The sequence below is a fragment of the Myotis yumanensis genome, unplaced genomic scaffold (assembly GCF_028538775.1).
Source record: "Myotis yumanensis isolate MYYU_CA2020_CCGP unplaced genomic scaffold, mMyoYum1.0.hap1 SCAF_24, whole genome shotgun sequence".
In the NCBI taxonomy this organism is placed as follows: Eukaryota; Metazoa; Chordata; class Mammalia; order Chiroptera; family Vespertilionidae; genus Myotis; species Myotis yumanensis.
The window spans coordinates 11,709,473-11,734,019 of NW_027223775.1; the positions used below are offsets into that span (position 1 = coordinate 11,709,473).

The following is a 24,547-nucleotide window of genomic DNA, read 5'->3' on the forward strand; positions in this document are numbered from 1 at the left end:
GATGTGAGGGTGCTGAGTGGGCGCTGAGGGCAGAGGTGCCCTTGGTAGCGGGTGTATGAAAGCGGGGGCGGGTATCCCGTGGCTCCGTCGTTTTTGTACTGGAGCTCGTATTTTTTTCCCCGCTGGAATCGTAGAATGAATTCCCGGACAGAAAGTGTTGTAGCCAGTGTGGAGCTGTGTCAAAGACCAAGTGCAGACTGCCACGTAGGGAGGGTGAAAAGGGTCCCACTGGGTTCCCGTCCGTATGGCCTGTCAAGGGTGCAGATCGTGTTGGCTGCTAGTCCTTCTGCTGGGTCCATAATCCCCTTGGAGTTGTTTCCTCTAGTAAGTCCTGGGCCCCAAGGTTGACCCTCCCATGGGCCTCGTGAGGTTGTCGCCCCTCGTTCCCTCTGGGCTTTCCCCTTTTCCACCCTAACGAAGGGCTTCCTTGTCTTTATGTTGTAAATCTTGACCTTTGTGGGCCATTTGCATTTCCTTTGTGTTATGCCAATGCACGTGTTGTTGCTCCCTTGTGTGATGGAGATGTGAGTGGCCATGGCTTGGTTGTGTTGCAGAAATGTCCCTTGTCCCAGTGTGTGCCCCTGTGTGTTTTCCTTGTAGCCCAATTCGCCCCAACGCCTAAGGCTGGCTCTATCTCCCCCTGAAATTGCTGCTTGACTGTGACCGCGTCCCAGCTTAGCTGGTGCTAAGGAGAAAGGTGTCTTCCCATTTGTCATGTTCGCTGAGGCATGCGGTCACCCTGTCCATTGTGTTGTGTATTTTTTTGCTTCCCCCAGGCAAGTGTGTTGGAACCGAGGCGAGCAGTCCCCCATGTTGTGAGTTTTTGGTCAGAGAGAGCCCAGGATCGGATACATGCAGACATGTGACGAGATGATGGACTCCCCCTGGCATGTCTGGCTGATCGGCATGCCAGACGCAGATACTGGCTTCTCCCTGAATCAACACCGACTCCCACACAGATACTGACTCCTGCCTGAATACCTGGCTGAACCCCCTGCAGCTGAAACTTCCTCAACTGAATACCTCAGCTCCTGTCCTCACCCCTCACAAAACAGCATTATAAAAATGCACCCCCATCCCTGTTGGCGTGAACCCACTAGAACTGTCCTTGGGGTCTGTGGGTCTGACGGGGATGCAGAAATAAACCTTTTCCTTTCTTATCTTTTCTGATTCAATGGACTCTCTATATCTTGCACCACCTGCTGTGAGGGAATTGTCCCTTCCGATGTTGGAAACCTACTTCCTGTGGGGGAAATGCATTTTATGTGTGTTGACCTATCTTCGTGTGAGCACATCTCACCTTCCTGTGAGGGAAATGCCCATTCCTGGGTGTATACCTAAATTCCTGTGAGGGAAGCTCACCTTTCTGTGGGGGAATTGAAACTTCCTGTGGGAGAACACCTCTTCCTGTTGGGGAAAAGAACTTGCTGTGAGGAAACCTGTCTTGCACTAAAGGAAAAGCACTTTCCTGTAGGCGGACCTATCATCCTGTGATGGAATTGCAACTTGTTGAAGGGAAACTGAACTTCTTGTTCCGGTACACTTCTCTGTGGGGGAAATGTCTCCTCCTGTGTAGTTACCCATCTTCTGTGGGGAAATTGTCCCTTCCGGTGTTGGAAAATTTCTTCCTGTGAAGGAAATGCATTTTACTGCGTGTGGAGCTATCTTCCTGTGAGGGCATCTCACCTTCCTGCGGGGGAAATGCCTTTCCTGTGTGTACCTAAATTCCTGTGAGGGAAGCTCACCTTCCTGTGGGGGAATTGAAACCTCCTGTGGGAGAACGCCTCTGCCTGTTGTGGAAAAGCACTTCCTGTGAGGAAACCCGTCTTCCACCTGGGGAAATGCACTTTCCTGAAGGCGGACCAATCATCCTGTGATGGAACGCAACTTGTTGAAGGGAAACAGAACTTTCTGTGGGTTTACACTCCTCTCTGTGGGGGAAATGTCTCTTCATTTGTAGGAACTCTTATTCCTGTCGGGGAATTGTTCCTTCCAGTGTAGGAACCCCTCTTCTTGTGGGGGAAATGCATGTTACTGTGTGTGGTCCTATCTTCCTATGAGGACATATTACCTTCCTGTGCATTAAATACCCTTTCCTGTGTGTGGACCTAACTTAACGTGAGTGAAGCTGACCTACATGTGCGGGAATTGAAACTTCCTGTGGAAGAACTCCTATTCATTTTGGGAAAAAGCAAGTCCTGTGAGGATACACGTCTTCCCGATGGGAAATGCATTTTCCTGTAGGCGGACCTATCATCCTGTGATGGAATCACAACTTCTTGAAGGGAAACAGAACTTCCTGTGGGGGTACCCTTCTCTCTGTGGGGGAAATGTCTCTTCCTGTGTAGGAACCCATCTTCCTGTGTGGGAATTATCCCTACCTTTGTATAAACCCTTCTTCCTGTGGGGAAAATGCATGTTACTGTGTGTGGACCTATCTTCTTGTGAGGGCATCTCACCTTCCTGTGAGGTAAATGTCCTTTTCTGTGTGTGGACATAACTTCCTGTGAGGGAAGCTCACCTTCCTGTTGGGGAATTGAAATTTCCTGTGGGAGAACGCCTCTTCCTGTTGGGGAAAGAACTTCTTGTGAGGAAACCTGACTTCCATTGGGTGAAATGCACTTTCCTGTAGGCGGACCTATCATGCTGTGATGGAATCACAACATCATGAAGGGAAAATAGAACTTCCTGTGGTGGTACGCTTCTCTCTGTGGGGGAAATGTCTTTTGCTGTGTATGACCCCATCTTCCTGTCGGGGAATTTTTCCTTCCGGTTCAGAAACCCTTCTTCATGTAAGGGAAATGCATGTTACTGTGTGTTGATCTATATTCGTGTGAGGGCATCTCACCTTCCTGTGGGGGAATGACCTTTCCTGTGTGTGGACCTAACTTCCTGTGAGGGCATCTCACCTACCTGTGGGGGAATTGAAACTTCCTATGAGAGAACGCCTCTTCCTGTTGTAGAAAAGCACTTCCTGTGAGGAAACCCGTCTTCCACTGGGGGAAATGAACTTTCCTGTAGGCGGACCTATAATCCTGGTATGGAATTGCAACTTGTTGAAGGGAAACAGCACATCCCAAGTGGGTATTCTCTCTGTGAGTGAAATATCTCATCCTGTACAGGAACCCATATTCCGTTGGGGGAATTGTGCCTTCTGGTGTAGGAACCCTTTTTTCCTGAGGGGGAAATGCATTTTACTGTGTGTGGACCTATCTTTCTGTTAGGGCATCTCACCGTGCTGTGGGGGAAATGCCCTTTCCTGTGTGTGGACCTAACTTCCTGTGAGGGCAGCTCACCTTCTCTTGGAGAATTGAAACTTCCTGTGGGAGTACACCACTTCCTCTAGTGGTAAAGCAATTCCTGTGAGAAAGCCCGTCTCCACCGGGGAAAATGCACTTTCCTGTAGGTGGACTTATCATCCTATGATGGAATCGCAACTTTTTGAAGGGAAACAGAACTTCCTGGTGGTTAACCTACTCTAGGTGGGAGAAATGTCTCTTCCTGTGTAGGAACACATCTTCCTGTGGGGGAATTGTCCCTTCCAGTGTAGGAACCCTTCAGAATGTGGGGGTAATGCATTTTACTGTTTGTGGACATTTCCTCCTGTGAGGGCATCTCACCTTCCTGTTGAAGAAATGCCATTTCCTGTGTGTGGACCTAATTTCCTGATTGGGACGTTCACATTTCGGTGATGTAATTGAAACTTCCTGTTGGAGAACGCCTCTTCCTGTTGGGGAAAAGCAATTCCTGTGAGGAAACCTGTCTCCACTGGGGTAAATGCACTTTCCTGTAGGCAGACCTACCATCCTGTGATGGAATCGCAACTTGTTTAAGGGAAACAGAACTTCCTGTGGGGTACCCTTCACTCTGTCGGGGAAATATCTCTTCCTTTGTAGAAACCCATCTTCCTCTGGGGGAATTGTTTCTTTTGGTGAAGAAACCCTTTTTCCTGTGGGGGAAATGCAGGTTACTGTGTGTGGACCTATCTTCTTGTGAGGGCATCTCACCTTCCTGTGGGGAAATGCCTTTTCCTGTGTGTGAACCTAACTTCCTGTGAGGGAAGCTAACCTTTCTGTGGGGGAATTGAAACTTCCTGTGGGAGAATGCCTCTTCCTGTTGGGGAAAAGCACTTCCTGTGAGGAAACCCGTCTTCCACTGGGGGAAATGAACTTTCCTATAGGCAGACCTATCATCCTGTGATGCAATTACAACTGGTTGAAGGGAAACAGAACTTCCTGTGGGGGTACCCTCCTCTGGGTGAGGGAAATGTCTCTTCCTGTGTAGGAACCCATTTCCTGTGGGGGAATTGTCCCTTCCGAGGTAGGAACTCTTCTTCCTGTGGAGGAAATGCATGTTACTGTGTGTGGACCGATATTCCATTGAGGGCATCTCACCTTCCTGTAGTGGAATAGAAACTTCCCCTGGGAGAACTCCTCTTCCTAATCGGGAAATGCACTTCCTGTGAGGCAACCCGTCTTCCACAGTGGGAAATGCAGTTTTTTGAAGGCGGACTTATCATCCTGTGATGGAATTGGAAATTGTTGAACAGAAACAGAACTAACTGTGGGGGTAACCTTCTCTCTGTGGGAAATTGTCTCTTTCTGTGTAGGAAACCATCTTCCTGTCGGGGAATTGTCACTTCCGTGGTAGGAAGTCTTCTTCTTGTGGGAAAATGCATTTTACTGTGTGCTGACCTATCTACCATAAAGGCATCTCACCTTCCTTTGGGTAAATGCACTTTCCTGTGTGTGGACCTAACTTGCTGTGAGGGAAGCTCACCTTCCTGTTGGGTAATTGAAACCTCCTGTGGGAGATCGCCTCTTCCTGTTGGGGAAAGCACTTCTTGTGAGGAAACCCGACTTCCACTGAGTGAAATGCAATTTCCTGTAGGGGAACCTATCATCCTGTGATGGAATCACACCTTCTTGAAGGGAAAGAGAGCTTCCTGTGGGGGTACCCTTCTCTCTGTGGGGGAAATGTCTCTTCCTGTGTAGGAACCCATCTTCCTGTGGGGGAATTGTTTCTTCCTGTTTAGGAACCCTTCTTCATGTAAGGGAAATGCAGGTTACTGTGTGTGGACCTATATTATTGTGAGGGCATCTCACCTTCCTGTGGTGGAGTGCCTTTCCTGTGTTAGGACCTAACTTCCTGTGAGGGAAGCTCACCTTCCTGTGTTAAAATTGTAACTTCCTGTGTGAAAACGCCTCTTCCTTTAGGGGAAAAGCAAATCCTGTGAGGAAATCCGTCTCCACCGGGAGAAATGCACTTTCCTGTAGGCAGACCTATCATCCTGTGATGGAATCGCAACTTTTTGAAGGGAAACAGAACTTCCTAGTGGGTACCCTTCACTCTGTCTGAGAAATGTCTATTCCTGTGTAGGAACCCATCTTCCAGTGGGGGGTTTGTATCTTCCAGTGTAGGAATCCTTCTTCCTCTTGGGCAAATGAATTTTACTGTTTAGGACCTGTCTTTGTTTGAGGGCATCGCACCTTCCTGTGGGGGAAATGCCCTTTCCTGTTTTTGGACCTAATTTCCTGTGAGGGAAGCTGTCTTCCTGTGGGGAATTGAAACTTCCTGTGGGATAAGCCTCTTCCTGTTGGGGAAAAGAACTTCCTGTGAGGAAACCCGTCTTCCCATGGGGGAAAGCCACTGTCCTGTAGGCAGACCTATCATCCTGTTATGGAAACTCAAGTTGTTGAAGGGAAACAGAACTTCCTGTGGGGGTACTCTACTCTCAATGGGGGAAATGTCTCCTCCTGTGTAGGAACCCATCTTCCTGTGGGTGAATTGTCACTTCAAGTGTGGGAACCTTTCTTCCTTTTGGGAAAATGCATGTTACTGTGTGTGGACCTCTCTTCCTGTGAGGGCATCTCACCTTCCTGTTGGGGAAATGCTCTTTCCTGTGTGTGGCCTTAACTTCCTGTGAGTGAAGCTCAACATTTGTGGGGGAATTGAAACTTCCTGTGGGAGAACGCCTCTTCCTGTTCGGGAATCACACTTTCTGTGAGGAAACCCATCTTCCACCTGGGGAAATGCACTTTCTTGTGATAGAATCACAACTTGATGAAGGGAAACAATAATACCTGTGGGGGTTCCCTTCTCTGTGTGGGGGAAATGTCTCTTCCTGTGTAGGAACCCATCTTCCTGTGGGGGATTGTCCCTTCTGCTATAGGAAGACTTCTTCCTGTGTGGCAAATTCATTTTACTGTTTGTGGACCTGTATTCGTGTGAGGGCATCTCACGTTCCTGTGGGGGAAATGCCCTTTCCTGTTTTTGGACCTAAGTTCCTGTGAGGGAAGCTCACTTTCCTCTGGGGATAATGAAACTTCCTGTTGGAGAATGCCTCTTCCTTTTGGGGAAAAGCATTTCCTGTGAGAAAGCCCTCTCCACCGGAGGAAATGCACTTTCCTGTAGGAGGACCTATCACCCTGTAATGGAATCGCAACTTTTTGAAGGGAAACAGAACTTCCTGGGGGGTTCCCTTCACTCTGTCGGGGAAATGTCTATTCCTATGTAGGAACCCATCTTCCTGAGGAGGAATTGTCCCTTCCGGTGTAGGAAGCCTTCTTACTGTGGGGAAAATGCATTTTACTGTATGTGAACCTGACTTCGTGTGAGGGCATCTCACTTTCCTGTGGGGGAAATGCCCTTTCCTGTGTGTGGACCTAAATTCCTGTGAGGGAAGCTCACCTTCCTATGGTGGAATTGAAACTTCCTGTGGAAGAAAGCCTCTTTCTGTTGGGGAAAAGAACTTCCTGTGAGGAAACCCGTCTTTCACCTGAGGAAATGCATTTCCTGTGATGGAATCGCAATTTGTTGAAGGGAAACAATAATACCTGTGGGGTTCCCTTCTCAGAGTGGGGGAAATTTCTCTTGCTGTGTAGGAACCCATCTTCCTGTGGGGGATTGTCCCTTCTGGTGTACGAAGCCTTCTTCCTGTGGGGCAAATGCATTTTACTGTCTGTGGACCTGGGTTCCTGGCCCCCTCCTGTTGCTGGCAGGTTTTTGACTTAGAGCCACAGTGAGAGGTTCACTCATAGGAGGTACGTATCACATGAAAGTCTAATAAAATACAATATTTTGGAAATCTTACGGATTTTGGACATAATGCGATTGTTACCTTTGTGAGTTGAGAAGGACACGTCTTGGTTGGGCAAAGAATCTTTACAGAGGATCTGTGAAGCAAGACAAGTCACTTAGAAGAGACCTGCTGGAGTGTGAAGGAGGTGGGACTTTAGAAGGAAAGAATAAAGAGCAGATGGGTGGCAGGGATGGTGGCAGTTGCAACTGTCAAGGAAAACTCGCAGAGACTGCCATTTGGATGTGTAGCTGGGTCTATTATCCTCAAGTATGATTATGTAGCCTTGGAAAGCCACAGTCCCTGCAAGAAACCCAGCCCAGCTAGCCCTGAAGTGTGCAACTTCATCCTAGTACGTGAAGGCAGTTCCAAAGGGATCACCCTATCCCTGAAGAGGTCATTGTAGTACCAAGGAGCCAACAGCTGTTTGAAGTGTTGTAGTCCATTTTCAAGTCAATGGTAGTGATAGTTGATAATTGCAGGGTTACAGAGCAGACTATACTGTTTGGAGTACCCCACAGGTCTCTTTCTTTTGACGCCCCTGAACTCTGTGTGATGTGGGTGGGTGGGTGGGTGGGTGTTTGAGTGGATGTGTTGTTGGCTTGGTTAGGGTTAATGAATGAGTTTCCTGTGGGTCAAGTCCTGTTAACCTGCTGTGTATGGATTCTGCTAACAGTAATTCCTCCTTTCTAGGTCTCTGTGCCCTTCCTGGTGGCCATGTCCTCACCACGGAAGTTGCTCTTGGTATGGAGGGATCTGTGCCTTTTTTCCCTCCTGCACTCACTTGGCCAGTGTGAAACAAAGTTTGTTGTGCTTGTGATGCCCCAGTGGGACCTCATGGTGGGGCTTCCTAGAGAAGGGAAGCTGTGACTGTGTGTGCTCCCCACATGCGTCCGTGTATCTTGTGGCTGTGGGGAGCTGACATGCCCTTACCTGGGGGCAGATGTGCTGAGGGAAAGCAGATGGAGCCCTCAACACCCGTGGCAGCCGCTGGGGTCACAGAGTGGGGGGTGTGATGGAGGCAGCTGGCAAGGCCATCCTGTTGCCTGGGCGGCTGATATTCTTTCTGCCTCAAGACAGTGGCTGACCCCATCAAGGGCAAGCACCGGGCCAGGTGCAGGAGCTGAGGAGCCAACGGGTGCAGCTGGAGTGGCCCTGGAGGCAGCAGGTGTCACCGGGACAGGACAGGGACTCAGCTGCCTGTCGGGGACGAGAGCTCAGTCCAGCAGCTGCCAGGGGGGGCAGTAGGGGTGCCTACTCCCAGCTCCCTGCTCAGGAGACCCTGAGGCCCTGTGAGAAAGGCTGAGGCAAAAGTGCCTTTTTGCGACTTTGGTCTGGGAGCCACGTGCCATTGGCACAGCACAGGTCAGCCCTGCTGTGAAGGAGGGACCCTTCAAGGGCCTGGGAGACAGAGGTGGAGTGGGGGCCACCATGGGGGCAGATGGCCACACCAGGGAGGTGGGGGGAGTGAGAACCACTTGGTTGTGTGTGGTCCCCTCCCCACTGTATCTCAGTCCCAGCTTCTCACCCAGGGACTCCAGGATCTGCCCTCGCATGCCCATCGCGGAAGCCACAGAACATGGACAGTTCACAGTGTTTTCTCTGGGGATGGGGGTCGGGGCTGCACAGGGAAAGAAAACAAAACTGAAGAAACACACCTTCCTTCTTTAAAAAAGCATGAAATAGAGAAAAGAATAATGGATAATTATTATCGAAATCACCTACTTCATGTAGACTCTTCACAAGCATGTTCAGGGCAAGGGAAGGGTCTTTTCATTTGTTTTCTTTATTTGTTTAATGTTTTTTTTATTGATTTCCAAGAGAACAGGAGAGGGAGGGAGAGAGAAACATCAATGAGAGAGAATCATTGATCGGCTGCCTCTTGAAGGCCCCGCACTGAGGAACAAGCCCACACCCCGGGCATGTGCCCTGACCAGGAATTGAACCCTGACCTCCTGGTTCATAGGTCGATGCTCAACCACTGAGCAACACCTGCCGGGCGGTAGAGGGAAGGTCATGGTTCCAGGTCCTGGGTTTGGGTGCCCCCTTCAGGAACCCTCCTCCAGGAACAGGTGTGCTAGGTCCCTCAGGCTGAGGGGCTGACGTGCCCTCTCCTCGTGTGCCTGCTCCCTGCATTGATGTCTGCTCTGTTGTAAGAAAAGCGGGGCCTCTGGCTGCTATCGCCCCCCTTGCCTCCCCAGGCAGACGCTTACCTCTTCCCTGGAACCTCACTGGACTCCCTCCCATGGGCCCATGAAGGTCGGTGCTCCCGGCCTCAGTGGACGTTACCTGTTAAACGGTGTCCAGGATGACCAAAACAGCATGCCTGCTCTGCTCACATGGGTCCATGGCCCATCAGACTACCTGTAAGAAACATGCAATTATGGATCTCAGACGGGTCAGGGGAGGGTTAGACCCGTGGATCGAGGTACAAAGCCAGCACCAGGAGCTGCTGCTAGGTGGGATTCACACACACTGGGAGGTGAGGTGCACCCAGCAGCTCTCAGGAGGGTGGCACAGGCCTTGTGTCCTGGTCACTCTCAGTGCCGCCTGCCCAGGTTCAGTGAGAGGAGGTAGCCGGGGTGAGGTGCATGCCTGACCCCACGCCTCCTGCTCAGGCTGCCAAGTTCACACAGAGAGCTGTGGGGCTGCTAGAGCTCTGAACTGGCTTCTGTGCCCCCACTCCCTCTGCCTCCCTTGTCACCTCAAGGACTGGCAGACGCTGTTCACCGAGAGACGCACGTTTTAGTCACCCTGAGCCAGAGGAGCCAGTGCTGACCCCACTCTGAATGACACTCCAAAGGCTGGGCCACCCTCCCACTTTATAGATAGGAAAGAGGCACAGAGACGTTGGGGGTCTTGCCTTAGGTCACACAGTTGTGAGGGCAGAGCTGAGTCTAAAACCCTTGTGGGAGGAACTTGGCGCCCACATGCCGTGCCCCACACGAGATGCCAACACTACAGAGGCAGCAAGAAGTGGGCGACTAGTGCTCAGACTGAGGCAGCACAGGTGCCTGCACTGGCACACGGCCACACACACACACACACACACACACACACACACACACCCTCTGTGGCTTTTACCCGAGCCTACAGAGGTCAGAGGAATCAGGGGAGGAGCCAGGAGAAGCCAAGGAGTTGGTGGGGTCTATTCCCATTTCTGGTGAGTCTGTCTCAAATGCCTCTCCCTGGCAGGAACCTCACTGGACTGACGCCAGATTCCACCTTTCCGGGTTCAGGTCTGTGGCTGAGCGTTCTCTGTGGCCATCCTAGAACTCTGCTTTCAATGATAAGGGGAATGAGGCATGTCGGCTTCAGGTATGTCGGGACAAAAACTTTATTAAAACGAGGCCGAAACACCCATGGAGAACATGGTGTTGACATCCCCATAGCACTTAAGGAACTGTTTGTCTATTGGCTCTCCTCATAAAAGTGGAGGATGTTTGACCAGTGATTTCTGTACTAATAACACTCTTTCGGAGAAAAAGGGGCCAGCAGGATTCCTCTGAAGCCCCTCAGAGCTGGGGCATGAGGTATGTGGTGACTACACTTGACCTACAGCTGCTGATGTGCAATTTAGGGCCTCTGACTCTTTCACCCTCAATGCAAACAACAGACTTCTACCCTGAGTGTGTCCTCTGGTGACTGGTGAGATGTGACCTCCGTGTAAAGCCTCGCCCACACTCCCTGCACACATAGGGCTTCTCCCCTGAATGTGTCCTCTGGTTTCTGATGAGAGATGACTTCGTTGTAAAGCCTCGTCCACACTCTCTGCACACATAGGGCTTCTCCCCTGAGTGTGTCCTCTGGTGTGTGATGAGATTAGACTTCGTTCTAAAGCCTCGCCCACACTCTATGCACACATAGGGCTTCTCTCCTGAGTGTGTCATCTGGTGTGTGATGAGATTATACTTCGAAATAAAGCCTTGCCCGCACTCCCTGCACACATACGGTTTCTCTCCTGAGTGTGTCCTCTGGTGACTGATGAGAAGTGACATCCGTGTAAAGCCTCGCCCACACTCCTTGCACACATAGGGCTTCTCCCCTGAGTGTGTCCTCCGGTGTCTGATGAGAGATGAATTCTGTGTAAAGCCTTGCCCACACTCCTTGCCGACATAGGGCTTCTCCCCTGAGTGTGTTCTCGGTTGTTTGATGAGATCTGACTTCATTGCAAAGCCTCGCCCACACTCCCTGCAGACATAGGGCTTCCCACCAGAGTGTGTCCTCTGGTGTATGATGAGAGATGACTTATCAATAAAGCCTCACCCACACTCCCTGCACACATAGGGCTTCTCCCCTGAGGATGTCCTCTGGTCTGTGTTGATATGTGACCCATCATCGAAGCCTTGCCCACACCCTCCAGGCTTGATTTTTACAATTTTTGACATTCTTACTCCCACAGATAATTTGCCTGTGTTCTTTGGATTCCCGTGAGGCCTGGGCTGGGCTTTTCCTCCATTATTATCTCACGCTCACTGGAGCTCCCCATTTGTCCGTTGGGAAGCTTGCAAGAGGCCTTTGAAGTTTCCCTGTGCCTGGTCCTTTTAAGCAAAGTTGTGGACCTTCCTTTGACCTCTTGACCTTCAGCTTTGTCATTCCAGTCATGTGGACCAATATGTTGCTGCTGCTGTGGATTCTGACGCTGTGGGCCGGGTTCCTCTGACTGGAGGTGGTTTCCTGCAGATGCTCCTGGCAGAATCTCAGAGGGGTAATTGCGTTTCACATGTTGGCTGAGGAATGTCTGACTGGAGAAGGCCACAGAGCAGGAGGGACATGGGTGGATCTCTGGCTTTGGTTCTGCTGAAGAAGAAAGTTTTGGTCAGGGCAGGTGAGGGCAAGGCTGCCAGTGTGGTATGCTCTGTCTCCTGGTAAGACCTGGCCCCGGAATCATTCTTAGTGTGTTGACAGTGCAAGCTTTGCCTCCTACAAAATGTTCCTTCACAGTCTATTTTTCTTTTTCTTTGTCTGCACTATTCTTTTTCAGAAATCCAGAGACCCCATATCAAAAGTCTTTTCTACAGCCCTGGCCAGTGTGAATCAGTGGATAGAGCCTCAGCCTGTGGACTGAAAGGTCTGTGTTCAATTCCCATCAAGGGCAATGGCCTCGGTTGCAGGCTTCTCCCCGGCCTGAGCCCTGGTCAGGGCATGTGCAGGAGGCAACAAATGGATGTGTTTCTCTCACATTGATATTTCTCTTGGTCTTTCCCTTTCTCTTACACTCTCTATAAAAATCAATGGGAAAATATCCTTGGGTGAGGGTTGAAAAGAAAGAAGATCTTACAGATCAAAGACCATCAGTAGCCATTTCACTCCTTATATGGGTGGGACTTTTGAGACCTTTCCATGTACGTGTATCTTCTAAGTCATGTTAAAGAGGAAAACCACAGGCCCGGCCAGGTACCTCAGTGGTTGAGCATCAACCCATGAACCAGGGTGTCACCAGTTCGATTCCTGGTCAAGGCACATGCCCAGGTTTTGTGCACGATCCCCGCATTGAGCAGCTGATCTATGTTGATATTTCTATCTCTCTCTTCGTTTCCCTTCCTCTCTCTCTCAAATCAATAAAAATATTTAAAAATAGAGAAAACATAGACCCCAGCTAGCAATCGCTTCTCTCTCAGTTTTCCACAAATCATAAAATGGAAATATGTCTTTCCTCACACAGTATTCCTACTTGATTTCTTTCAGTGTTAGCCTATTTCAAATACACTACAAAGTCCTGTTTCAAAATATCTTTCCAACCATCCCCTAGCCAGTGTGGCTCAGTAGATAGAGCATCGCCTTGGGGACTCCAGGGTCCTGGGTTTGATTCTCGTCAAAGGCACATATCTTGGTTGCAAGTTCAACCCAAGCCATGGTTGGGGTGTGTGTGGGAGGCAAACTAGTGATGTTTCTCTCTCTCTCTCTCTCTCTCTCTCTCTCTCTCTCTCTCTCTCTCTCTCTCTCTCTCTCCCCCTCTGTCTCTCCCTCTTCCTTCTACTCTCTCTCAAAACAAATTAGTGGAAAAATATCATCCGGTGAGGATTAACAAAAACAAAAGAAATATTTCCCCAATCCTGCTTCTTACACTCCTGACTCCCGTACTTCTCCAGCCAGTCCGCCTTCTTCTCTCACTTGGAGTTGAAAGAGTCTTGGAGGGGATTCCCCACTGAAGTTTGTTTTCCAAAAAATTAACAAAGCATAATTTTAGAACATGCCACTCTGCAGCTGAAAACTGCCCAGTTGTCCCCTCTCACTCAAGAAAGTCCCCAGTATCTCAGCTTGGATCATAGGCACTGTATTTCCAGGCTGCTAGGCATCTGTCCAACCTCCGTTCTTACCCTCTGTACCGAGACTGAGACAGGAGTAGCCCTCAGCCAGATCAACATCCCACCTCTTTCCTTTCCTGCACCAGCCGCTCCCCCTGCCCGGGACCCTGTGCCACAGGTGTTGTAAATGTTATCTCCTGAGAAAGCCCTGCCCTGACCTTCTGAATCCGACACACACAACCTCCCCTCACACTGATCCCTAGGCACTTGTCCTGGGCCCGTTTTCTCCAAAGCGCTAATCACTGTGTACTATTAAGCACATGCACACATGTATGCCCGGGCTTCCCTCCTTCACCAGCCAGCTCCCAGGAGCAGTGATTCTGATCATCGTGTTAATCTGTATTTCCAGCTCCCGGAAACCTGTGTGGCACCGAGTAGGAATTCACATGACAAGTCACTGAAATAATGAATGAATGCATGTTAACACACACATTTCATTTAGAAATATGCAGTAAATGAAGAAGAAACATAAAGTGTTCCCCAAAAACAACAGCAGCCCCACAACCACGTTGATGAGAGAGCTGGTTAAGTGCCTGATACCTTTTTTATTTTCCTCTAATCCTTTCAGCACTATATGATGCTGTGCATTTTGCATGAAGTATTTTTAAAAATGGAACACAAATTGGCCCTGGCCAGTGTGGCTCAGTTGGTTGAGCATTGTCCCATTCACCCAGATGAGGCCAGTTTGATTCCTGATCAGGGCACATGTCTGGGTGGTGGACTTGACTCCCAGTCGGGGGCATCAAGGAGGGAGCAGATTGATATTTCTCTCCCTCTCCCTTCATCTCGGTCTCTAAAGCCAATAAAAGCATATTTTTAAAAATTAGAACAAAAATAAAAATATTAAAATTGTTCCTAAGAATCAAAGACCTATGTGATGAATCATCAATTTCTGAAGCATCTGATTTGAAGCTTTACTGACTCTAGAGTGGATTTTACTCTACTTGAGAGTTGGACCATGAAAACTTCTAAGAATTCTTTCTTTCCATGTTGAAGAAGAGTGGTGCCCACCTCTCCCGGCCACAAGCTCTGTCTTCCACTTGCTTCCCCACTTGATGCCCAGCTTTTGGCCATACTCTTCTCCATACCAGACTAGCAGCTCACAGCCCTTCCTCACGACCCAGCAGGTTCGGTAGAAAATCTGCCTGTGATGTTGAACGGCCACCAGGTTCTGTTCTTCCTCATCCCGGGCACAGTTCACATACCTGGGGTTTGAGGCAGATGCAAGGAAAGAAAACCACAGGCGATGAGTTTCCACTACCTGTCATATTCGTGTCCAGTTCCTCACTGACACTTGAGGCCCTCAGCACCTATGGCACCCACACCCACGCTCCTGGGGAACCTTCTGTTCAATGTCTGAGCCTCTGTCACAACGTCATGTGAATTCCTGTCCCTAAGTCCTGCTCTCAGTTCTCATCCTGCCTAATGCCATTTCCAAAGCCTCATTCCAGACTTTCCCATCAAACCCAGTGACGTCGAGCTTCTCTAAGCTCTAAGTCAGGTTCTTGTGGCACCACAGAAGTCGGTGCTTGATCTAGGATTCTGCTTCTGGATTAGCTCACATCATTCAACACTCAGTCCAAGTCTACCTTCTCTTCAGAGGCCTTTCTCGAGTCTCCCCACACTTTATTGAAGGCATCGTTCAGTTGCCTCCCCCAGGTTCCCACAGAAACTTGGAGGTCTCTTTGTCTCAGAAAAATAACACAGAACAATACTAGTTTATTCATAATCTGTGTCCCCTGATACAAGAGAGCCCTCAGGAAAGGGCCATGAGCACTATGACTCTGCAGGCTCCAACACCCAGTTCTAGTTAGAAGTGAGGCTGGGATGATGTGCTGCCCTCACAGGTTTAGACTATCCTTGGTTTAAGGCTATCTGGGCACTGGGCACTCCTTGAAAAATAGGAAAATTATAGTTAAAGATTAATGAAATAAAATGTTTCAAGTCCGTCTGCAGTAAGCCCTCCTAGGGTCATGGATTGTGTGATCTGTGTAAGTAATGAATTCCTTCCTCTAAACTGGAACATGTAAGTGTTTAACTAATGTCCGTTAGATAAATCACAGAGTAATCCAATGTTCTCAAGGTTTTCCCAGTGCCCAAACTAGATACTTGTATTTTGAGGACATATGCTATACTTTTACCTCCTCTTTTCCTAAATGTCCCTTGATGTTCCAGATCACTGTATGGAGAAAAAAGGGGAACAGGGGACTGAGGGAGACCATTAGGGAGGCATGTTGGGAAGAACACATGTGTGGGCTGTCAGGCATGAGTATCCTCTCTGGCACTCAGAAGCCCAGTGACCTTACCTCATCCAGTTGGCCTGAGATGCATCCTTTCCGTCCACATACTCATAGCAGTTTCTCACTATGGTGATCTGCATTTCAGGAAAAGAAGTTAAAGGCTGTGTGTGTGTGTGTGTGTGTGTGTGTGTGTGTTTGTGTGTGTACATAATAGAATACTTACTCTACCGTCATCACATCTCTTTCAGCCTGCATGGTGATTCAACTCCCAATGATGATCACAGGATATTTTTCTTACTCATCACCTACAGGTCTGAGTCGATTTGTCCATTAAGCAGGAGCCCCACAAGGGAGGAGTCTGTACCACTTTGCTCCCATTTGCCCCCTGATCTTTAGAGAGGAGCTCCATGTTCATGCAAAGTCTGCTCAGTACACAGAGCTAACTAACCATATTGTCCCCATCCATGTCCCAGCATGTAGAAGGTGGGGCCCACCAAGCCACAGGAGGGACGTGGCAAGCCAGAGGACACGGAAGAGGTAAACTTCTCACCAGCCAGGAGTAGCCGCTGTTGGCTGTGGCTTCATCTTCTGTGATCTGACCCTCATAAGGGCCAAAGTACAGGCCCACCGGTAGATCACATTCCTCATTCCACACTCCAAGCCCAGCCTCAGGGATGCCTGATGGTCCGATTCTCAACCCAGGGGGCAGAGTGAGGGCTGAGCTGTTCGCATGCCCCTTGTCCACGGCACTGTATTTTACAAACGTAGGAGGTCCATGCGAAGCACTGCTGTCAATGAGGAAGTTCTGAAACTTCTCACAATCTGGAGGCAAGAGCAACAGGTATTAGTCAGGGTGCAGTGCATGTTCCTGGACACGAAGAGCTTCAGAAAGAGATCACATCAGTGAGCCTCAATCCTGTACTTCCGGTCACGAGAGGAAGGGAATGATTTGGGCACCCAAAGACGAGGTGAAATTATTGCATCAAGACATAACATGCTCCTTGGTGAGGGTCAGTTTACAGAGTCATCGTCCTGGGGCTTGCTGATCTCTTGGTAGACCTGGCCTTTTCTCTCCCGTAGGCTATACGTCTTCCCTTCGATCTCCTTTCTCCTGAGGTCTACGTGGGAGAAGAGCAGGTGAACCAGGGTCGGTGAGGTCTGGAACATTAGTCCCCGTCTTGTCAGAAAACACACAATGTCCTCCCATCAAATGATCAACTGTTCTTTTATATTATCTTGTATTTTCCTCCGTTAACTAAAAGACTAGCACTCCACACTGACTAATGATGGCTGATTCAATTTTAGTTTCTAGATGATCCCATTATCAGATTCAACCTCCCAACCTTTAGTCATTCATAAAAGATGTAGTAAGGGCACATCATGTGTTTGGCACTGAGTAAAGACCTGGGCACAAAGACCAAGAGAATATGGTTGCTATTATCCAGATGGATTTATTGGACAACTTGCATGTGTCAATTGTTTGAGATTTAATTTAATGCTTCCAAACTATATGTGAACCATGTTTCCTTATGTTCACTTTACACATTAGCACTCAGGAGCTCAGAGAGTTTGTAAGATTAGCTCAAAGCTTCAGTGCTAACTCCAGTTTCAAACCCAGGCCTGTGCAAAGTCCACCCCACGTACCTAGGCTATACTGATCAGTCTTTGTAGAGGAATTACTGGAACTGAAATATCCAAATGATTTAACTTACCCAATTTCAATCTAGGGTGCTGTCCGGAGGTTCTTGCTTCTCCAGGAGGGGGCACTGGTTTCTGGGTCTGCTCTGAGCCACTTGTGGTCAACAAATTTGCTGTTCCTGACAATTCCTCCAAACTAGACTCATTACTTAATGGCGTCCTGGACTTTGCCTTCAATGTGAAAGTCACATATTAAAAGGTAACATGCATTTATTTAGTTTTGTAGGGTTTATGATATATTTTCACATACATGACTTTAATGAACACCTCAACAACTCTTTGAAATACCTGGGAAGTATGAATAATAGAGGAAAAAGAAATGGCTAATGTGGGTTGTGAATTGAAGACTAGAACCCATGCCTTAAGCATATTTTTTTTATAGAACAGTGAGAGTGAAGGATACTGGGAAGAGAATAAGTCATAGTGGGACCTTAACCAGTGTGGCTCAGTTGATAGAGTGTCAGCCTGAGGACTGAAGGGTCCTGAGTTCGATTCCAATCAAGGGCAAGTGCCTTGGCTGCAGGCTCCTCCTCCCTGGCCCAGGCCCTGGTCTGGGCTTATGCAAGAGGCAACCAATCAATGTGTCTCTCACATTGATATTTCTCTCTCTCTCTCTCTCTCTCTCTCTCTCTCTCTCTCTCTCTCTCTCTCTTGTCTCTTTCTCTCCCTTTCTCTTCTATTCTCCCTAAAAATCAATGAGAAAATATCCTTGGGTGACGATTAAGAAAACGAAAGAAAGAAAGAAAAATAGTTGGCAGAGCCCTGGCTGGTCTAGCTCAGTTGGTTGAACTGAGGATTGCCAGTTCCATTCCTGGTCATGGTACATGCCCCGGTTATGGGTTAGATCCCAGGTTGGGGTCTATGTAGGAGGCAACCGATCCATGTTTTTCTTGCTCACTGATGCTTCTCTCCCACTCCCTTCCTCTCCTCCTCTCTCTCAAATCAGTAAAAACATATATTTTTTAAAAGAAATGGCTGGCAGAAACCTATCATGACCATAAGGAAAATTATGATAAACTAGAGGCCCAGTGCACGAATTCATGCATCAGGCCTGGCTTGTGGGATCGGGCCAAAACTGGCTCTCTGACATTCCCTGAGAGGTCCTGGATTGTGAGAGGGCACAGGCCAGGCCGAGGGACCCCACTGGGGGCAAGGTACGGGTTGGGGAGGGATGCGGGAGGTTGGCCAGCCAGGGAGGGACTGCAAAATGACTCCAGGGTGTGTCTGGCCATCTCGCTCAGTCCCGATCAACTGGACCCCAGCAGCAAGCTAACCTATAGGTCAGAGCGTCTTCCCCCTGGTGATCAGTGCATGTCATAGCGAGCTGTTAGCGGCATTAGCGTATCATCAGCATATTAAGCTTTGATTGGTTGAACGGACGACTGGACACTTAGCATATTAGGCTTTTATTATATAGGATGTGCAAATTACTATAGCATGGAAAGCGTATTTGTGAGTAGATTAGTTGGTTCCCACCAATTCTGCTTGAATAAGGTTGTGCTACTAGCTAGTTTTCTTCATTTTCCTGACCTATAACATGCTAATTCTTAATGTTATAATGAACATGAAATATAATGTGTTCACCAAAGTATTCTGTGAGCTCTTTGATACAGTATGACTGTGAGATTACAGTCCTGCTATCAACGTACCTCTCAGCCATCTCTATATTTGAAATCACATGTAAATTATCTTCATTATCTTTTGACCCTATTCTAGTTTAATTTGTAAATTTGAAAGCCCTCTTTCAGCAAACATTCAGGGGTCCTCAAGGACCATGAGCTGGGCCTGGGACTTGTAGGAGAGAAGAATCTGGTGTGAACCAAAGAGCTCACAATGCAGAGGTAGGCAGGTGGAGCAAATGATTCAAACAAGATGACACTGGCCTAATTAGAGCTCAGAGAAAAAAGCCATACTTCTTCTTACTGGAATGAGCATTCAAAACCAGTTCCAGATGGGTGAGCTTCTATTGAATAGTGTGTCATCTCTATGAAGTCCTTAAGTCACTTTATTGTTCATTGTTTCGCAATCCTCAAACCTGAAGCTCCCCACAGTTGAGAGATGCTTTCTTTTATTTGACTAGGAGGCTCTGATGCTGGGGTTCCTATGTCCTACTTCATGTGGGACCATGCACCTTGCAAACTGCCTAGATGTCAGTGAGCTTCCGCGAGTCAGAAGTCTTAGTGCATTTCTCACTGCAGCATAGCGTTTGGAATCAGCAGTCAGTGAAAGATGTAATCATGGATGGATAAGACAGTGGAAAGTGCATAAAACTATGGAAATTTTAATGAGCTTGTAAGTGGTTTAGAGATGAAGCTATGGATTAGATTGCATGCCCACCAATACTGTGATCTCAGACATATAATCAAACACTTCTATATGTCAGAAACCTCAGGTTCCTCATCAGAAATGGTGATAGTTATAGTACCTACCTCAGAGGGCTGTGGTAAGGTTTGAGTGAGTTTATTCAGGTAGAATTCTTAGAGTCAGAAGCGTTGTGAAGGTAAAACCCATGGTAGCTACGATTGTTGCTCATGTTATTAACGACTAAGATGACATTGAGCATTTTGTTGAAGAGGTCAGGAAAGGAAGGTGGCAGTTTCTAGGGTGCACTCTGATTTTTTGCTCCTCTTCCCTGCATTTGCATCAAGGAGGGAGATTTTCTTTTCCACAGGATTTGGGAAATACTCACCTTCTGATGTTTATTCTGTTCCACTCTGCAGGCCATCCAAGAATGTTTAGCTAAAAGATGGTGAGAAATCAATAATATATAATATTATTATATAATTATATTAATATATAATTTCAGAGAGGAAGGGAGAGGTCGTGAGAGAGAGAGATAGAAACATCAATGATGATAGAGAATTATAGATTAGCTGCCTCCTTAACACCTCACACCAGGGATCGAGCCCACAACCCAGGCATGTGCCCTGACCGGGAATTGAACTGTGACCTCCTGGTTCACAGGTCGACATTCAATCTCTGAGCCATGCCTGCCGGGTGAGAAATCAGTTTTGGTTGGCAATTGTTTCAAAATCTGCAGGTTCTTATTCTTTCAGAATTCTGAGTTAGAGGGTATTCCAAGGACAGACCAAGGATGATTAGAAAATGTTTTTTGATGTTTCAGTAGGCTTATGCTTTTATTGGGAGCATCAGCTCATTTTCTTAAATGTTTAAAAACAGACAAAACCCCATCTGTACTTCATCCTCTGTTCTATATATATATATATATATATATATATATATATATATATATATTTCATTGGCCTAGCCCTGGCTGGGCAGCTCAGTTGGTTGGAGGATTGTCTTGTGCACCACAAGGTTTTGGATTCGATCCTTATTGGGGCGTACACGGGAGGCAACTGATGGATGTTCCTCTCTCATATTCATGTTTCTGTCTCCCTCCCTTCCTCTCTCTAAATTCAATGAATATCCTTGGGTGACGATTTAAAAAATAAAATTGCCCTAAAAAGCAAAAAATAAAAAAATTGGCCTTTCATAACACAAGTATAATAAAGGTCATGTAACTGCTAAGAAACTCTACTCTGCCACCTGGCCCTTTCTCTTCTCTGTCTTCTGTCTTCATACTGGCCTTGTCCAGTCCAGTGGCACCAGGACCACCTTGCCTCCTTTCTTTCTTATCCTTCCTCCTTTGCACATATGGACTGTGCGCACGTTTCCTAATCACTAGATTCTGATCAGCATGACACAGTCTTAGGAACAAAGACTCAGGTCTATTCAGCACAGAAAGAGTTTCGGGTAAGTTAGAGATAATGTCGTGACTTCAGCTATGTTTCAACCTCAGACCCATGGAACTACGGACCCTACCAACCAGACTTTCATGAAACCTGGCAGATGATGCCATGTCTGACAGGGAACCTGATCCAAGGATGTACTACCTCCTACCCTGGCCCACAACCCAACCCCCTAACTACCATGAGTAATAATTTTCCCATTTGTCCCCATGCAGGTCATAGAGCATGGCTCACCTGTCAGAACTTCCTCCTTCTATGTGATGACAACTCTTCTGAATTAGTTATTTTTTACTCACTTTTACGTTTTCGTATACTTACTTATTAATGTTCTATAAAAATACAATTATTTTATTATTTATTTCATTTTTCCCATCACCATTTATCCCCCTCTAGTATTATTTTTCAATCCTCACCTGGGGATATATGTTTATTGATTTTAGAGGGACAGGAAGAGAAAGAAAGAGAGGGAAACATGGATGTGAGTGAGAAGCATCGATCAGTTGTATCCCATACACTCCTTGACTGGGGATGGAACCCGAAACCTTTCTGGTGTATGGGAGGATGCTCCAACCAACTGAGCCTCCTAGCCATGGCTATTTATTTATTTGTATTTTGAGAGAATGTTTATTAAAGCTGGGAGAGTGAAACAAGGAAGGGCTTAGGATAGAAGCAGCAGCAGGAGAGAGCCTAGGCGGGGCTGCTGTGTTGATCTAGAAGGGTTATAGGAAAGAATTCAGCCTAGGCGGGGCAGCTTTGTCTCATTGAAAAGTCATAGAAAAGGGGCCTTGGAGACAGGTTCAGGGGGTTAGCCTGAATGAGCTGCCACTGCCCGTACTCCCTGGTGCAAGTGTCCTGAGTCTCTTAGTTTAGGAGATGTACACCTGGGAGGGAAGTAGAGGTGGGAGGGAGAGGGGTATATTAGAGCCCCAGTGCACAAAATTTATAAATGTATGCACTGGTGGCAGGGTGGGGGTGGGGGAATCCCTCAGCCCAGCCTGTGTCCTCTGTGCCCTCTGGCAGTCTGGGAGCCCTGGGATCCATCGCCTGCAGAGGGAGGCCCCGTTCAGCAGCCCCAGCTCTGCATTGGTGGCCTGGCCTCCCTCTTTGGGGTGACGAGGAGCCCCCATTGATCACCCAGAGGCTAGTGGCCTGGGCCTCCCTCTGCAGGGCATCATGGGGGATGGGGGGGCCGACCCATTGCATTGCACAGGCCTTGGTTGGCCTGGTGCCAGTGTGTGTCATAGCCTGGTCATCTGGAGGGTCCTTCAGCTGGTCCTCCCCGGATTTGCATATTATGGTTTTATTATCATAGACTTAGGGGGTGGGGCTGGGTGGAGGTGAGCAAAGGGGGAGAAATGGGGGACCTCTGTGATACTTTTGACAATAAAATATTGCTACACATTTAAAGAGGTTCTATGAACCTGGCCAGTGTGGCTCAGTGGTTGAGCCTCAACCTATGAACCGTGAGGTCACGGTTGAATGACCGTCAGGACCCAAGACCAGGTTCCCCGCACGATCCCGGTGGGGGGCCTGCAGGAGGCAGCGATGGAGGCATCTCTCTCTCTCTCTCTCTCTCTCTCTCTCTCTCTCTCATAAATGTATTAATAAAAAGGGGTTTATGTGAACAGTCCCTGGCTTGTAACTGCTTTGCCTCTTGCTTGTCCCTGGTCACTCCCAAGAGCCCGCCGACCTGCACCCGGGTCGGGGTCAGGCACCTGCGCGCCCTCCGCTCGCACCTCGCGGCCTCGGGGTCCACTCTGCATCCGAGTCCTCGGAGTCCTCGGCCCGGGGCTTGGCGGTCCTCCCGTGCCGACTGGTGAACGCGGGTCGAGGAGCCCTGAGACCTGGAAGGAGCGAAAGAAAGTCTGTCTTGCGGGCGAAGAGCTGAGGGAACGAACAGCAGAGCCAGCGCCGGCCAGGAGAGTGGAGCCCGGAGCGCCATGGACGGAGCCCCCCCGCCCCCACTTCCACCCCCCGCGGTCCCGTCACCGATGCTGAGCAGCGCCTCGGAGTTGCTCTTCACGTTCTGGTGCCGGGCTCGCTCCCAGGCGCCCATCTGCGCCCACTCCTCCTGGGAGAAGAAGACCGACACGTCCCTGCAGGGGACCTTGGACTGGAGGAGAGACCGTCCGTGCGTCCGTCCGCCCCGGCTCGAGGTTTGGCGCCCCGTCCCCACTTCCTCACCCCCGCCCCCACCCCCCGCGGGCCCCCTCACCTTGGGCCTGCGCCCCGCTCTCCCCGCCTCCTCCTCGGGGCGCTCCTGCGGGCCCCTGTCGGGGTTCATGGTGCCGCCACCCGATCCCCAGCCCGAGGCCGCGGTGCCTGTGGAAGGAGGAGGCGTTGAGGGTCCTGCTCCCGCCGGGCAGGGCGTCCCCAGGGGACAGAACCGGACAGGGGATTAGGGGCCTAGGCTGCGGCCATTGAGAACCACCAGGGGTTGTCTCCTTCCCCCGGCAGCCGGGGCGTCGCAGGGGGCGGCGGAGGGGCGCGGTGGGGGGGGCGAGGGGGTCTGAGGGGCGGAGTCAGGGAGAACTGAGGGGCGCGGTGGGGGTCTGACGGGCGGGTTAGGGGGACCGAGGATCTCTCAGGAGGACACCGGGGGTCTTTGGCTGGGGGTTGAAGGCCGGAGGCAAAGGGGTTCATACGGAGGCCCCGGTTTTCCTGTCCGTCTCTGGCCGCGCTGCCCACCTGGCCGAGGTCCCCCAAACCCGAGCACCCGCCAGGCTCTCCCGGGTGAGGCGGGGCGAGGGGGGGAGCTTCCTGACTGCAAAAGTCAGCGCCAGCCGCCAATCGGTGCTGCGGTCACGGGGCCATGTCCGCCAATGGGCGGTCAGAAACGCGGAAAGGGCGGGGCGCAGGGTGGAGCCTTCCTGCCAGGCAAGGGCAGAATCCCGTGGAAAGAGCCCGCTCCCCCCGCCCCAACCCCCCGTGGTGATTGGCTGCCCAGGGTCCTGTGAGTGTCGCTCAAGAAGCCTTCAGCCAGGGCGCTGCTGGGCGGTGTCCAGGCCTCGGATTCCTGAGGCGTTGCGGAGGGACACCGGGAGCCCCCAGCTTGGGCAGGTGTTGGGGTGACGCGGCCTTCCTGCCGCCTGACCGAGTCTCTGTTCCACCCGATGGTATTCAGGGTCCCGGACTGTCTTCCAGCCGCATGTGGTCGCTTCCTTAGCGAGAGGACCAGGCGGTGGGCGGGGAGTTGCGTTCTGGGAAACAGGGATTCCCACTAGACCAGCGGTTCTCAACTGTGGGTCGCGACCCCTTTGGGGTTCGAACGTACCTTTCACAGGGGTCGCCTAAGACCATCGGAAAACACTTATATAATTAGATATTGCTTTTGTGATTCATCACTATGCTTTAATTATGTTCAGTGTGTAACAATGAAAATACATGCTGCATGTCAGATATTTACATAAAGATCCATAACAGTAGCAACATTACAGTGATGAAGTAGCAACGAAAATAATTTGATGGCTG

The 24,547-nt window shown here is 49.4% G+C and overlaps 2 pseudogenes; both read right to left on the minus strand.

Annotated features, from left to right (window-relative positions):
- Positions 1-8,640, minus strand: part of LOC139000530 (histone-lysine N-methyltransferase PRDM9-like) — a 116,793-nt pseudogene extending 108,153 nt beyond the window's left edge.
- Positions 8,641-10,698: 2,058 nt separating this feature from the next.
- LOC139000531 (histone-lysine N-methyltransferase PRDM9-like) lies at positions 10,699-23,360 on the minus strand (annotated as a pseudogene).
- Between the last annotated feature and the right edge of the window lie 1,187 nt (positions 23,361-24,547).